Raw genomic sequence first — 13,877 nt, 5'->3', positions numbered from 1 at the left:
TCTATATGTCTCTTTATTCTGGTTAAGAGATGGCTTGTGTATCTAGCTGCTCCCCTGTTGGGGACACAGATATTTATAGTTGTTAGATCCTCCTGTTGGATACACCCTTTAAGAATAATATAGTGTCGTTCTGTATCTCTAACTACAGTCTTTAGCTTAAAATCTAATATGTCTTATATGAGAATTGCTACCTCAGCTTTCTTTTGAGGTCCATTGGCATGAAAAATGGTTCTCCATCCCTTCACTTTCAGTCTGGATGTATCTTTAGGTTCAAAATGAGTCTCTTGTAGACAGCGTATGAATGGGTCATGTCTTTTTATCCAATCTGCAACCCTGTGGCGTTTTATGGGAGCATTTAGGCCATTCACCTTGAGAGTGATTATTGAGAGATAGGATTTTAATAATGTAATGTTGCCTGTGAAGTCTTTGTTTCTATAGACTGTAAATTTCTGTTCTGTATCATTCTTGGAGTCTTTTTACATTTATAGAACCCCCCTTAATATTTCTTATAGGGCTGGCTTGGCAGTCACATATTCTTTCAGTTTCTGCCAGTCTTGGAAGGTCCTTTTCTCTCCACCCATTCTCAATGACAGCCTTGCTGGATAAAGGATCCTTGGCTGCATGGTCTTCTCACTTAGTGTTCTGAATATGTCTTACCAGCTTTTTCTGGCTTGCCAGGTCTCTGTAGACAGGTCTGACATTATTCTGATGTTCTTCCCTCTGTACATGAGGATTCTTTTCCCCCTGGCTGCGTTCAAGATTTTATCCTTGGATCTAAGATTTGCAAATTGTACTATTATGTGACGTGGTGTTGGTCTGTTCTCACTGATCTTGGGAGGGGTCCCCTCTGCCTCTCAGACAAGAATGCTTGTTTCCTTTGCCAGAATTTGTTTAAATATCTCTTCTAGACCTCTCTCTTTCTCCACCCCCTTGGGGATGCTGATGATTCTGACACTGGAACATTTTACTGAGTCAGTAATCTCGCGTATACTAATTTCTTGAAATTGGAGTTTTTAAAGCCATGTTCCCTCTTTTTCCTTCTTTTCTATCATCTCATCTTCCAACTCACTAATTCGTTCTTCTGCCTTGTTTACCCTGGCCATCAGAGCATCCAGTTTAGACTGCATTTGATTCATACCATTCTTAATTTCTGCCAGATTCGCTCTCATTTCTGCCCTTAGAGATTCTATATTCTCATTAATATTTTTGTTAATATTTTTTTCAAGCCTACACATCACCTTGACCATTGTTACGCTGAACTCCATTTCTGACAATTTGGTTATATCCATATCCATTAGTTCTGTGGCAGAGGCCACAGTCTCTGTTTCTTTCCTTTGTTGGGGGTTCCTCCTCCTTGTCATTCTGATGAGGTGTGGTTGCGGGTATGTACAGAGCCCAAATTATTGACCAGGACCCAAGCAATGTGCACTTGTTTTATAGGGACCTTAGGGATGTGGGCTTCTTGATTTTTCAGCCTGCCTTCTGGAGGGAGGGGCCTGCCATGCTGATACTCAGGCAACCCTGTTTGGGTAGAGTTGCCCCATCCCCTGAGAGAGGGGCTGGGGATGGGCACAATATGAACCGGTATTTCCGGGCTTTTGTTCTCTGGTGGCTTTCCCTGGTGGCTTTCTTTGATTCTTCTGAGAGTCAGAGGAGTAGTGGCCGTATCCTAGCCTCTGTCTCAGAACAGAGAGACTGCAGTCTGCTCTCCATGAGCTCCCCTGGCCACCTTAACTCTGTTTTCGTCGGTGCTGCTAAAAACCCCACAGCGTCCTGGGATGTGCGCCCCACAGCCACTCTCCCAGCCCTTGCTTCCAGGGCTGGCACATCTCTGTCCTTTGTGTTTCTAACACTGCCAGCCGCCCCTGGTTCCCGCGAGTGCTCCCAAGCTCCCTGTTTCAGTGTGGTTCCCGTGCTCCAGAGTGCCAGTTTCCAGTCTGGTCGCGCGTGCGCTCCTGAGCTCCTGGTTTCAGACAAGTTCGAGTGCATGCTCCAGAGCAACCGGTTACAGTCTGGTTTCCCAGCGGCTACCGGTCCACAAGTAGCCCGCTCCCCAGTGCAGGAGGCTACTGCTTCCTGGTGCCCAAGTGGGGCGGCTCCCTCCCCCTTCCATTTATCTTCCGATATCTGTGAGCAGATTCATGGCTCCCTGCTTCATACCTCAATACACAGCGCTGGAGATGTTTATTTGTAGAGATCCAGATGTATCTTCCTGCATCTCAGGCTGATTCTGTGGGTGTTCAGGATGGTCTGGTACCTATCCGGCTCGACTCAGGGGACCAGCTGAAAAAGGGGTCCCCTACTCCTCCACCAGATTTCTTCTTTCTTTCTTTCTTTCTTTCTTTCTTTCTTTCTTTCTTTCTTTCTTTCTTAAGATTTTTATTTATTTATTTGAGAGAGAGAGAACAAGAGGTGGGGAATGGCAGAGGGAGAGAGAAAGAGAAGCAGGATCTCTACTGAGCAGGAAGCCTGATGTGGGGCTCAATCCCAGGACCCAGAAATCATGACCTGAGCTGAAGGCAGATGCTTAGCTGACTGAGCCACCCAGGTGCCCGAGAACATGGTTTTCAATGCAGTCTGACCAGTGCAGTGTGGTGAGATGACTGTCTCCCTTCCCTACAGACAGAATTGACATGAGGGGTCCTGTTACACTACTGCCTCACAGGGGGTGCTGTCAGTGTAATCTTCACTTTTCATTTGTTTATCACATTCTATTAACTACTTTTTGGTTAAGTCATCTCTGTGCGGAACATGAGGCTCCAATTCACAACCCTGACATCAGGACTCCCATGCTCTACTGACTGAACCAGCCAGGTACCCCTCTATCACCTGCTTTTGAGCCAGATCTATCCCAGCTTCTTCCTAGACAGCTGACTATTTTTAAAGGGCCAAATTAAAATATTTTAAAATACACTCTTGCAAATCTTTTCTTCAGTTACACCAGATAATAAATATTGAGATCTCTGATTGTCATTGTATGACTTAGGTATTCCTGACACTACACAGACAGCCTCTGTGTGTTTGATATGCTTGCCTTCTGTGTGCCCTCATGTCACTGAGAAGCAAGTTGACTGGGATGCAAATAGAACTCACTGAGGGTGATTGTTCGGGCTACTTACTTATGTCATTTTTTATTCATTCATTCATTTATTCACTCAGTATACATTTTTTGAAAGCCAGTTATGTATGAGAGAGTGTGTTATGTACTAGGAACATAAATAAATAGAAAATACGTCCCATATCCCCAAGGAATTCACAAATGAATGGGATACAAACAAAGGAACAAAATATTATGATGTGGATAAAAAGTAACTAAGACAGTGTAAAGGAGATATTTCTAGAGAGAAGAGATTGATGTTTTTCTCTTTCCAGCAACATAGTGCCTGACACAGAGAAAGCACTAAATGCATATTTTATGAATGAACATCTACTGTCCTTAATAATAAACAACATGTCATTTCATTAGGGAATTTTCTTCTGCAATAACAACTTTAAATCCCTCACATTTTTTGAACAGCGATAAGCAAACATTCCTACCACATCTGCTGAGGAGTGTACCATCCCTTTGCCAAGAACTGCTGTTGAAATATCATCAACTATGGTCAGGTAAATCAAAATTTAGTTTTTTACACCTACTCTGTGCTCTGGCTCCTTTTTTTTTGCCAAAGGCACAATGTTTTTAACTGGGAATAGGCACAAAACGCCACCTGTGCTCCAAGATCTTTACATTTATATCCCACACTTCAAAATGATAAAGGGTACATTCCCAGGCGGTTCTTTTACTTGTGTTGCCCTAGAAGGACTTCTTCACATTTTGTATCAGTCAAGACATTTAAGTACAAACAATAGAAACCAGCTTTGGCTGATACAAGAATAGAACGAATTCATTAAAATGATATTGGGCACATTACCAAACAGAGGGGACAGCTTTAGAACCAAGCTTTATAAACAGACACAGCAGTGGAAGCCAGGTATCAACCAGAACCACGGCCAAAATCATCCACCAAAAGCAGTAGAGTGAAGACGAGCTGAGCAGTGGATAGATCCCAGTGCTTGCACCAAGCACTTCCTCTGCACACTTGATTCTGTTTTGTCATTGGTGCCCCTGGAAGCTTAATCTGTTGTTGCTTCTATTTACCTTACCAGGATGGACCCCCTTTGATTGGCGAAACCTGGGTCATGTGCTTATCTATATCTTCGTATCAGGAGGCTGAGATAAATGCAATCTCTTCCACCTACAAAGGCTTATAATAGGAGGGTTTTTCAAACATGAATGGGGTTCAGATGCTGGAGAGTCCAAGGTGGGGAAAGCAAAAGAAAAATGTCTGATACCTACTTGTCCTAAGTGAAGTATGTGATAAAGAAAAAAAGAAGATTATAATTTTTTTGGCAAATAATACCAGAACAAAAAATGGAACAGAACATTCCAGAAAAGCATACTCCCTAGTTATGCTAGGTATCAATATAACAAATGCTGTATATCCCTCTCTCTCTTCAAAGGGTGTTTCTATGTGTCATTAGAGGCATCTCCATACACAAAACACATTCCCTTAAAACTCATAATTCTTGAGAATTTTCTGTGTGTTGTGGAAAGTTGTGGAACCTTCATGGGAAGAGGTACACACTTATGTTATGAGTAAGTATTCCACGTTCACTGTAGACAATAGAGAGGGCGCAATTTTGCAAATAGAAGGAAAAAAATGACACATGATTCTGCCACACCCAGACAACCATCGATACCAGGAATGATTGTCCTTCTAGACGTGCATACCCATATACGTATTGGGCTTCTATAGTCATAATACAGAGTTTGTATGTATTTGTGTGTAAGTTTATGGTTTATAGCCTCATACAATATGTTGCTTTAATCCTGAATTTCTAAATTAACAACTTATTAACTGAGAAAACATTCTCAATATTAAAGCTTCTGTATTGCTTCTATATGAATATTTCCCCTTTTCTTTTCATTCTCTATCATTTTTTAAATTGCCCACTCTTGAAATTTTTAATTTGTCTCTGCCTCCTCAGGGGGGAAAAAAAAGTCTTTTTGATATTTTCACCTTGTATGATTTTTGCATACTATCTCTGGACATTTTTATTTTCTTAAGAGGTATTACTCAAAATCAGGTAAAGAAACCAGTTGGCATTTTCACATAATTGGTGAGATCCTCAGGCAAGAAGATAAATATAACACATCCCCTGCAGGTTGCTGAAACATTTCCCTCAGTGTTCATACCCCCAAGGTACTGAGATGGGCTCTCAACCTTCTTGTTAACCAGTAGCAAACCCTACCTATCACTACTGCAGGGAGTAGCTGGGTTTTGACACCTTGGACCCTTTTGAATTTCTAGGAGGTTGGACTTTCTGGAAAATGCTGCTCTCCCTCCCTTCTCTACTCTTCTCTCACTAGGGTGTGTTAATAAGGGCCAACTGGTTTCCTTATATGAAAAGAGAGTGAGTCAGTTCAAGAACAACTGTTTATGGTCTAGTAGGATGAGGTTGTGTTGCAGTCAGTAAGATACTCATATTAGCTGAGCCTCCGTTTTCTCATCTGCAAAATGGGGATAATAATACAGACCTCACTGGCTTGTTGCATGTACACTGCTGACCCCATAAACAGTAATTCACTTGCAGTAGTATTTAGGCCAAAACGATGTTAACATATACTGGATCCATAGATACTCACTCCTGAATATTTCCAAAATTCTCTTACCTGTTGTTTGCTTTTTAGCTTTTCATATTTACTGTGGGTTCTCCTACATAGCTAATTTTAAAAATAAGGAAAATAGTACTTACCTCATCTTTGCCCCATGTTAAGGATATATACAATATATTAAACTGAAAGGTATTAGAACCAACATCCTCTCACCAAGTTTTGCCTACGCAATAATCTTTCAAAATATTAGCTGTTTTTCTCCACAAATAGGACATTCAGGATTTGAGTTTTTCTTTTTCTTTTTTTCAATTTTTTAACTTAAGCAGCCTACTGCTTCATAACCCCTGCAACTTAATAATAGCTATTGTTTGTATAATGCTTTAAGTTTAAAGTCTCATTTAAGCCAGTATATTATCTCTGCTTTGTGTGTTTCTAACTACAGATTTGTTCTCGTTTCCCTAAGTTGGTTAATGAGAAATGGCTTACTGACATTTCTTTGTTGGTTTCCTATAGATGTCTTTATGTAACATAGCTATATACGTAAAAGTAAATGCAATTAAAATTTTTTTCACCGAAGTTAATATTAAGAACATAAAAATACTTCCAGGAAAAATGAACTAAGATCCCTATATAATTTAGCTAACTAGTTCCTGTGATCATAGGGGTAAGAACCGGCAGGACCAATATTCGAACCCAGGACAGTGTGATTCGAGAATCTGTCCCTTCTCTAATACTTCATGTTAGTTGTCACTGGACACTAAACAGTATAACAAAATGCCCTTCATAAACTAAATGAGGGCAAAACATCGCTACATCCCTCACACCGTTTTAACATAAAAAATAACTACCTTAGAATTTGATGATGGGTATCAAAAGTCTTTGAAACATACATGTCTTTTGACAATTATCCTGGTGAAAATGCTAACTGAATATAACCATAAATATATGTCCACAGCAATCTCAGAGTTGTTCATAATACCTGAGGCAGTCATGTCAGCCCTGGAACTCAGCACTTCTCCACTTTCCATCATAGCACTTCAATAGGCTTGTCTGTGCTACATGGTTATTTGCATTCGCATATTTGGTAGCCCTTTCCTTGATCTTTTTGTGAAGGCTTCGCCTGATCCATAAGTGCACCCTAGAGCAACCCTGCCAAGAAGGGCTGCGTGTCAGAAGCAATAGAGGTGATATTGGAAAGGTTCCTGTGACTAGCATGCCTGATGCTACTCTAATGCTTAAAACTTTCTGGTGATTTCCAATCAAGTATGGATGAAGATTCTTATTTATTGGGGCGCCTGGGTGGCTCAGTTGGTGGAGCATCTGCTTTCAGCTCAGGTCATGATCCTGGAGTCCAGGGATCGAGCCCCATGTCAGGTTCCCTGCTCAGCAGGGAGTCTGTTCTCCCTCTCCCTCTGCTCCTCCCCCTGCCCCTTCTCTCTCTCACTCTCTCTCTCACAAATAAATAAATAAAGATAAATAAATTTAAAAAATGATTCTTGCTTATCTAGACCTGCCTATGTCTTTAGCCCTGTGGAACACCACCTGTCTTTTCTGAGTCCCAGCTTTACTGCACCATCAATTCTTAAAATGCACTAATGCTCCCTCCACCTCAGAGTATTGGCAAGTGCTGCCTCTTCTACCTCAGAAAAGCTCCAGCATTCTGCACCCCTTTTGCCTTGACAAGATGCTTTCTTATTCTACAGTTCTCAACTCAGGAACTAATTCTTCTTGGACAAGTCTCTCTAAATTTGAATTGCTGATAAACAAATATTTCAGGTGAACAAATACTTTAGGTATTTTGGTATAAATATGCCCCAAATATTGTATATAATGTTTTGTATTTGTGACTGTATCTCAAATCAGAATAGATCTTCCTCATAAATACTTTCTTAACAACTTCACTTTGAATTTTTGGCCATTATCATCATTCTAGTCATGTATATACATAATTATTATCTCTTTCTCCCTGCCACTTTGAAAGCTCTATAAGAAAAAGACTACGTCTATTTTGACCACCATCCTACCCCATGTGCCAGCACAATAAAAGGAGAGTAGAAGGGTTCAATGAGTCTTCTAAGAATAAATGAAAAAATTAATAACATAAAAATACCTAGGTAAAGGTGAAATCACAAGCTAATAGTGAAATATTTTTCATGGGATGAGAGAGTACATCTTGCATTCCTTTAATCATTATTGAAGTAATAGTTTTAGTTATTATTATATTAAACATTTGTTGAGTATTCTAGTTCAGATACTAATTAATTTGAACAGCAATAAGTACTTTGTGTGACATTATTTCTTTTAATCATCATGACAACTCTATGGGGTAGTACATTATTAACACTTTTATAACATGAGAACGCTAAGAATTAGAGAAGAAATGTCATTTTCAACAGTCATACAGCTGGTATGTTGCAAGCTGGATTGGAACCTTTGAGTCTAATTCCAAAGCTGGTATGTTTAATAACTGTGCTATTTATGTGTCATACTCAGACATACTTTTTGCAAGAAGTGGTGCTTAACTAGGCTTCCTACTTAGGGCAGCAGAAACTCCATTCTTTAATACAGATATAAATACTATCCAACAAAAGCAGGAGTGTGTGTGTCTGTGCATGCACGTATATACAGGTACATATGGTTGCACAGAACTAAGGTTTTCTTTTGTTTACTTAAGAATTTTAGGGAAGCTATCCAAAGTACTTGTTGAGAATAACTGTAGTCATAATCTACAAAACTATTATATGCACCCATCAATCCACACATACATATGCACACACACCCTGGAATATCTACAGCAGGAGAGGATGACTTTGTACTTATTATGTACCAATGAAGTTGTGACTCTCGATTACATATACGGAAAGCTGTTTCCCACTAAAAAGACTTTAAGTTTCACATACTTCTCTTTTCTCTAAATTTAAGTCAACCCTGTGATTTCTGATACAAATTTCCTTAGTACAAGTTAACTTAAGGTTACCGACAACTCAATATTATGTTAATTGTTTTTTCCTGCTATGTATCTTGGTGGGAAAAAGATTATTCTAGATTATTTATACTTTGGCCATTAAAAGAAAGAGTTATCACTGTTTTCCTTGTGAGGAAAATCTAGAACTGGGTGTCGGAGCTCACCACATATCCTTTAACATTTGTTTGATGTCAATTCGAGTCACATGAAGCAACACACATTTCCTAACATGAATGGTTAGTAGATTTGAACCCCCTAAGACATGAGGCTAAGTCAAGGTTATGATCTGGAAATAAGGCAGCCAATGATATGAAAGCTCCCAAATCCCCAGTTGGACTACACTCTATCTTGGCATTGATGTGGAATATTATTTGCCTAAGTGTGCATATGGCATTTATTTAAAGCAATAATAAATAACAGATTCAGAGTTCCTCTGTGGGAAAACTGCCAATTTTTTTCTGTGAGTATTTAGTGCATCCAGGTACTAAAAGTGTTCAAACATGTTATTTTATTAAGACTTGGTCTCTTGCCAAATGAGAGTAATTTTAGCTTAGTTTGAATAAATCTTACCATATAGTTATTTAGTTATGAAGGAGATGTTAAAAAAAAAAAAGAAAGCGAGAGAGAGAGATCATAAACCTCTCACTGAGTTGAGGGAACCAAGTGAGTTAAAACCATACCTCTAATAAAAAGAGAAGGCCCTGAAGGGTTTCAGAGAGAACAGCACTTCATACAGAGTGCTGTATGCTATGTGCTCCTTCCGTGTCTGTGTGCCTTGTGCTGTTCATTCCATGTGACTCTTCTGGATGCTGTGTGACACATGGAATTAAAAATGTCTAATAAATATAAATTTTGCTGCTCAAGGCTCATAATAAAAATGATTATCATTAATGTGAGCATCTACATAAGAATAAATTATTAGAGCCAGGAGAGAGAGCTTGATTCTCAGGCCAACTGCAGAAAGGTATTCTACCCTCTCTTTGCCATCTCTGAAGAGATAGAGAACATCTTTGATTTTGAAATACACCTGAGAAAAAAGCAGCATAGTTTGAATATCTTTTGAACTTTCCTCAAAATTGATTAAAGGCAAGGAGAGAAATCTTATAATTTGGGTAAAATAAATAAATAAATAAAAGAATGTAAACATCTCACCCTAGGAGGCAGTAGTTTGGTTGAAAATAGTTGCCGGGTGCCATTTATTTTGCAAGGGGTTATCTCTACAGCACAGCGGGACCTGCCCCTTCCAGGAGAGAAGGGCCCTTAAAGCCGCCATTGGCTGCAAATTAGGTTATAGAGGTATTAATTTATTAAATACCAAGAGAAAATTTTAGTTAATACTAGAATTTCAACACACTAACATTACCCAGTTTCTCTGGGAAAGACTATTGGATTCGGTATAGTCCAAAAGGTACCTTCAAGTTAGGAAGTGGTTAAGAATTCAACTTACCTTGGGGCGCCTGGGTGACTCAGCCCTTACGCAGCTGCCTTCTGCTCAGGTCATGATCCCAGGGTCCTGGGATCAAGCCCCACGTCGGGCTCCCTGCTCAGCTGGAAGCCTGCTTCTCCCTCTCACACTCCCCTTGCTTGTGTTCCCTCTCTCGCTGTCTCTCTCTGTCAAATAAATAAATAAAATCTAAAAAAAAAAAAAAAAAAAAAGAATTCAGCTTACCCTGCAAAATGTGATCACTGTAAATGCCAGAAGTGACATCAATTGCCCAAGCCTATAAACATTGGCAATTTTAGGCCCCTGCAGGTAAATATTTACTGCACAACTAGCCAAATTACTTTTGTAGATATGTAAGTACAAACACCCCTTAGCTGAGAATTTAATGAGTCAGTTCTGATACCAGCAGAGTAATGATCCATGAATGATATATGTCAGGCAAAAATCCTAAGTTTAAAGGCTGAGAGAAAAATTTCTGCTGTGGAATTTTGTTAGGATGGTACCAGGTTGAGAATTAGATAACATGGCATGGCTTACACCTTGTTTGTTCACAGAGCATTGAATATTTTTATGTATTTGACTTATTTTCTGCCTTTCAAGATATGTGAAATATAAGGTGAAATGTATCTATTCATTAAATTGTTAGTTATGCTACTAATTAAATTAAATGTATTACACTACCAATTGAAAGTCAGTATGATGAATGCCATGTTAACTTCCAAAGAGGATTCAGTTGGAGTTCCTAGGAAAGAAATCTAATTCAGGGTAATGACATCAGGAAATTTACCAGGAAAATGTACATTTAATCATGGATTTAATAAACAAAACAACCCGCCCCCAAAACAAACACTTTTAAGAAGGTTTAACATGTTTCCAGCAAGGGAAACAGTACAGGCAAAGTCATGAAAAGGCAAATATAATGAAATGCAAGCAGTAGAATGTGGTTGAACCCAAACCCAAATATCCATGTTAGGGACTGAATGTTTGTGGTCCCCCTCACAATTCATATGTTGAAACCCTTCCCCCAAGGGCGATAGTATGAGGAAGTCAGGCCTCTGAAAGGTAATTAGGATTAGCTTGAGGTCAGGAGGATGGAACTTTCATGAATGGGATTGGTGCCCCTGTAAGAATCCTAAGAGAGAACTTGCTTCTCTCTGCTCTCTGCCATTTGAGGATACAAGGAGAGAATGGGCACCTGTAACATGAAAGAGGACTCTCACCAGAACCCAACCATGCTGGCACCCTGATCTTGGACGTCTAACTTTCAGTGCTGTGAGAAATAAGTTTCTGTTGTTTAAAGACACCCAGTCTGTGGTATTCTCTTACAGCCTGAATCCACCAAGACAATCCATGAGTTCTTTTTTTTTTTTCTTTTTGTAAAGATTTTATTTATTTATCTGACAGAGATAGAGACAGCCAGCGAGAGGGGGAACACAAGCAGGGGGAGTGGGAGAGGAAGAAGCAGGCTCCTAGCAGAGCAGGGAGCCTGATGCAGGGCTCGATCCCAGGACCCTGGGATCATGCCCTGAGCCAAAGGCAGATGCTTAACAACCGAGCCACCCAGGTGCCCCTTAAAAGGAGAATCTTGCAGTCACATTAAAGTGTCCTAAGTGCATGTGCGTGTGTGTGTGTGTTTGTGTGTAAATTAATATATTTTTTCTCAAAATCAATATGGGTAATATATTCTTATTTATTTATTTATTTATTCATTTTAGTTATGAAAGTACTCGATAGATATTAGCTGGTACAGTAGTCCCTCGCTATCTGTAGAAGATATGTTCCAAGATCTCCAGTGGATATCTAGAACCCTGGATAGTACTGAACCCTACATATGCTATATTGTTTCCTATACATACATACCTATGATAAAGTTTAATTTATACATTAGGCGCAGTAAGAGATTCACAATAATAATAAAATAGAACAGCTAGAACAATATGCTGTAATAATAAAGTTATGTGAATTCGGTCTCTCTCTTTCTTTAGAAATATCTTCCTATACTGCACTCTCTCTTCCTCTTGTGATGCTGTGAGACAATACAATACCTCCATGATGAGAGGAGGTCAGGTGAATGACACAGACATGTGATGCAGCATTAGGCTGCTGTGAACCTTCTGACAATTTGTCAGAAAGAGTATCATCTGCTTCCAGACCCTGGTTGACCATGGAAAGCAAAACCACAGATGGAGGTGGGGGGGGGACACTAGTATATTTGTTTCACTACATATTAGGCACTGTATTGGGGTTAGAAAGAAAAAGGTGAGTAAACAAAAGTTGATATCCTGAAGGAACTACATGTAATTATTTGGCAGTTGAGCTGATTCCAAGTTGAAAAGTTCTTGCCTATGTCAGGATCCTACTCCTGCTTTGTTGAAATAAACTCAGAGCACATTTTTCATAATTGCAGCATAAGTGACAGCTTCCTACCCTCTTGAAAACAAAGCCAAACTCTTCACGCTGGCAAGCAAGAGTGATGATGTGGCAGGTAGGGGAATAGCAGAGGGCCAGAGAAAGATTTATATTGCTTTTTACTAAATTTGGATAAAAGTTCAATAGGAATTAAATTCTTTTCCTCTAAGTACACTGTGGGGAATTATGGAAGACAAGGCTAAGCTATGCTGAACTTGGCAGCGTATTTATTGTTTTATAGATTTCTATTCAGGGAAGGACACAACCAGTGATGCACTTGCCACCGTTTCTCATCTATTTCGTCTGATTTCTGAGTGTGCAGATCCCACTGCATGTATCTGATCGAATTTAAGTTTTATGGCCCTCCAGATTTAGTGGGAATTTGAAAAACAAATTAAGTTGTACTTTTCAATTTCAACCAACAAGAGGGAACATATTAGGCGTTTGATATAAATGACCTGCCCTATTCAAAATTATCTTTTAGTTTAGGTCAGTAGTTTTCAACCTAGGGTCACTTTATCTCCCAGGGGCCATTTGGCACTGTCTGGAGACATTTTTGGTTGTCACCATGGGGGATGTTGCCGGCATCCAGTGGGTAGAGGCCTGAGATGCTGTTAAACATACTCCAGCATACGGGCCAACTGTTTCTCAACAAAGCATTATCCTCCCCACCATCAATAGAGCCAAGTGAAGAAATTGATGGAGACGAGGCCTGAGGGACGAGGAAGTGCATCACCTGTGTTTCTGAGTCAGTTCAAAATGAATGGTGTCCCCCCCCCCCTTTCTTTTACTTTGTTAACTCTTCCTCTTTGGTTGTGGACTATTTATCATAGACTACTTGAAAATCTAGTATAAATGTAGATACGTGCAGACACTAATTTATGGTGATAAAAGGTACAGTATTAACAACAATACTTCTAAAATCAGACAGAACTGAAGTTGAGATCTAGTTCTGCTAGTTATTGACGTTGTGCCCATGGTTATAGTACATTCCTATATCTGAGTTCTCTTATCTTTTAAAATGTCTGCTATAAAACTTATCCCATCGGGTTTTGTAAAAATTATTCAAAACAGGACTATGATGGAATAACTTGTAGCAGACCAACACCCTCACCCAGAACAACTAGAAAAGCTGAATAAAAAATGTATACTTTTCAATGTGTTAGAAAGCTGCCAAATGGGTTAGGGGTTGAAGGCCAAGATCTCTGAGAAAAAGAAATTTATTAAGGGGAGCCCTGAATTCTGCATGCTGATTTTCTCTCTGGGATAGTCAGCGAATTAATTACACAGTGGCATAAGATTCAGAATCCAGGCAAAAGCCAGCAGAACTTTTGACAATTTCACAAGATTGGGATGGTAGAAATTGGAATTTGGGGCTTTCAGAGCAAGGAGGACTTAAAGGA

Source organism: Ursus maritimus, unplaced genomic scaffold (assembly GCF_017311325.1).
Source record: "Ursus maritimus isolate PB19 unplaced genomic scaffold, ASM1731132v1 scaffold_24, whole genome shotgun sequence".
Classification (NCBI taxonomy): Eukaryota; Metazoa; Chordata; class Mammalia; order Carnivora; family Ursidae; genus Ursus; species Ursus maritimus.
The sequence above is the reverse complement of the archived record's forward strand: the minus strand, read 5'-3'. Positions refer to the sequence as shown.